Source organism: Buceros rhinoceros, unplaced genomic scaffold (assembly GCF_000710305.1).
Source record: "Buceros rhinoceros silvestris isolate BGI_N320 unplaced genomic scaffold, ASM71030v1 scaffold7051, whole genome shotgun sequence".
Classification (NCBI taxonomy): Eukaryota; Metazoa; Chordata; class Aves; order Bucerotiformes; family Bucerotidae; genus Buceros; species Buceros rhinoceros.
The window spans coordinates 49,895-53,368 of NW_010393608.1; the positions used below are offsets into that span (position 1 = coordinate 49,895).

General features: G+C 49.6%; 1 protein-coding gene across 2 annotated transcripts in view; it reads right to left on the reverse strand.

The window, feature by feature from the left end:
* VEPH1 (ventricular zone expressed PH domain-containing 1) overlaps positions 1–3,474 on the reverse strand; it is a 65,037-nt gene that overhangs the window by 30,189 nt on the left and 31,374 nt on the right. The gene's annotated exons all lie outside the window — the stretch shown is intronic.

Here is a 3,474-nt window from a genome sequence, read left to right on the forward strand (position 1 = left end):
CTGAATTATTGTACTCTGGGTAAGAAAAATCTCTTTTAAAACTTGGCACACGGACAGAAACAGGCTCAGGAAAAGCTCTGAACAGCGTGACTGAAGTTCAGCAAAGGAGGAGGAGAAAGCGAAGAGTTAAAATGAACTTGCAGGGGAAGCTGTTTGGTTTTAAATGGAGCTGTTACGTTAGGCTTAGAATATGTAACCTTTTAGTGCAAAATTCGAACTTTAAAATAAATTGGAGAGAATCTGTTAATCTTAAGGGATGAAAAGAAATCTGCTGTCAAATGCACTGCTGGTAAAAATGTGCTTTCTAGCGATTAAAATATCCTCAACCAGTGAAAACCGCCTTTGCCGGAGGCCCAGCAGCAACCAAAGCCCTAAGGCAGAGCCAAGCCCTCTGCAGAAGGGTCCCCAGAGGACAGAGCCGTGGCCCCAGCCCAGGGCATGCCGAGCTCACACCCCACCCCAAGCTCAGCTGTTTCCATGCCCAGAACCAGGTTTCCTAGATCAAGGTCTTCAGCCCCAGTGCTGGATTCCCCAAACCGGGCTCTGCTGGGCTCCTACAGCGAGACTCAGCTCCTCCAGTTGCCAGCAGCTCAGACCTCAGGGATCTGTGCTCTGCCGAGAAGGTGCTGCTCGGCCATCCCGCAGCAGGAGCCCAGCACACCCCCGCAGAGGCACCGTGGCTCCTTCCCCTCTTCTTCAGGGAGGTGCCTTTGGCGGGCTTTCATGTGCTCCACCTAAAGATGCAGGAAGGCAGCACCCAAAGGCCAGCGGAGCTCTCCAGGGATTCAGGGGTAGGTGACTATTCACTTGTTAACTCTACCCGCAGCGCTATACAAGCTCGTTTTGCCTCTGACCATTTCTTTGTTTGTTTTTCCCCTGATGAGCCAACACCTGAATAGCTAAATCTGTAAAATATGGACATGGAAAGCAACAAATGAGAGTTTTAACCCAGACTTTCAAAGCAGCAACATCTCAGCAAGTCCTGCTCGCAGTGGGGACGCTATTAAAAACTCCCAAATACTGCGAAATACCAACTGTGGTAACAAAAAAGCACATTTCAAAAGCAACCACCACAATTAACTGCATCACAAAACACACTCTTCCATTTGTTTTGATAAAGGCAGCTCAGGATATTTCTCAGAGGAGTTGGCAAGTTTTGTCTTGTCTTGTTTTTAATTTAGGCGAGATCTCCTCATAGATTAACGCTGCAGAACGCTTTGAAAAAAATCCTCTTCTGTAATAAAGAGCCTTGGTACGACCTTTACTAACAAATCTTTCTGGAGATGTGGGACAAGATTTAATTTATTAGAAAGCTGCCACTCCAACACTGCTCTCAACAGTGCTCCCGTTGTGGGAAGCGAGCGTGAAGGAAAATGCCTGTTACAGACATAAACACATCCACAGCCGTCTAGCTACAGAGAGGGAATTGATGGAGTGAGGGGGGCTCTGAAGGACAGCCCCAAACCAGCAAGCCTGGATGATGTTTGGAGGTGAAAACAGCCCTTTATATCAGCACCGTTTGATCCACCGTTCTCCCCTTGAGTTCCGATGGCTTTGTGAAGCAGAGAACGGTTCTGCCGAAGGACCACATGAACACATCCTATTTGCCACACGCAAAGAAGCACTAAGATGGCACATCGGGGCTCATCACTGCCCCGTGCTCCTCCAGCCACTTCCTTGGTGCAGAGCCTGTTGGTGCTGGGACTCCACAGCAGCTCTGAGGGCTGGCGGGAGGCAAAGCGCTCAGCCCCAGGGACAGCTCGCTCTCACGTGTACCCGCTTTGCGCTCCCATCAATTCTCAGGAAGCCAAAAGCACATCCCCCAAGGGAAGCCTCCACCCTGCGCCCAATGGGATGCCTGGCAGGCCCTTCCTGCTGGCCTCCCCTCCCAGCAACAGTAAAATAAACTATTGTTTGAAATCTTGGCGAGAGCTGCGCGGTACATTGCTGAGGTTGCTAGAGCAGGATCAGCTTACACCAAAGCTCAGGCTGTTTTTGAGAGGAAAAGGATGCACAAACCTATCGAGAAACTGTAAGGACCTGGCTTGTAAAGATAGAACTATGTTACTCATCGTTTCGCTGCTTTTAAATTCTCTGTAGGAAGAGACATAAATACATGGATCAGCAAGTCATGAGCGATGCGTTGATCTGAAGAGCACTTCTCCAGGTCACCAGCACCATTATCGACATCACCAGTTGGGTGCTTAAAATCGGAAAAAGCACATACACAAATAGAAATTGCTAAAAATACCCTTGAGATGGGGCTGCTCCCAGGGCCACAGCTCTGTGCGGATGGAGGCAACACGAATGGATCAAGTGCGGGTCCTCATGGTTCATCAATGTACGAATACAACGGGTGTACGGGTTTGAAGAAGGCGAGTGGTGGATAGTGATGGTGATCTCAAACCCTCTGGCTCACAGCTGGGAAGCCCATCAAGAGCTTCCAAATATTGCTAGGAACAATCATGGAAACATCATCAGCCAGATAACGCTCCTGGCTGAGGTGCCACAGAGAGCTGGAGGCTAAACCACCACTGACCCCTGTCCCTCAGCTCCACCTCCACACAGCTGGGAAACCCCTCCAGGGGTGGGGACTCCACCACTGCCCTGGGCAGCCTGGGCTGGGCCAGGCCCAGACAACCCCAACGGGGGAGAAATTGTTCCTTGTGTCTAACCTCAACCTCCCCTGGTGCAACTGGAGGCTGTTTCCTCTTGACCTGTCATTTGTTTCTTGGGAGAAAAGACTGACCACACCCCGCCTCGCTTCAACCTCCTGTCAGGGAGTGGTCAAGAGTGGGGAGGTCTCCCCTGAGCCTCCTTTGCTCCAGGCTGAACCGAATTAAACCACCCCAGTCCCTTTCCAACACAGGAGAGTCGCAGATGTGGTTACAGCTCTCTTCACCACTACAAACGTGGGTTTAAAGGAGGACAAACACTGCAGAAAATGAAAAGCAAAGGAATGTTCCCTGATGCCACATGCCAGACCTGTCCTCTCCTTTATGGAGAAAGGAGGATTTCGCCTGGTGACTACACTAAAACGAGCAGCACTGGCACAGCCCATTATGCTCAGTCCTTACCCAGAATGACGGCTTAGAAGCACTATCAAATTTTTTCTTTCTTTCCTTTCTGGCTTTCTTTTCATTGACCCTGCTGTACTTCTAGGCAGGAGCAGTCCATTAAAACTCCGTATGTGTTCTTAAAAAGCCCCTCCGGGACAGAATAACTTGCAATTTTGTGACAGTAAGAGGCAACAGAGCATCGCATGGTTTTAATTACACACCCCACTGATGGCACGTCAAATTCCCGGTGTCAAACAGCTCCAAGCCATCCATCGCTCTGCAGAAATCAGTTTCCTCCTATGTAAACACACGACTCTGGAAGGAATGGCTATAATCCAGCCACACATTTTAAAACGCTGTTTCCCTTTCACAGCATAAATACTCTGGCTTGCTGCTCTTTACAAACCACAGCGGT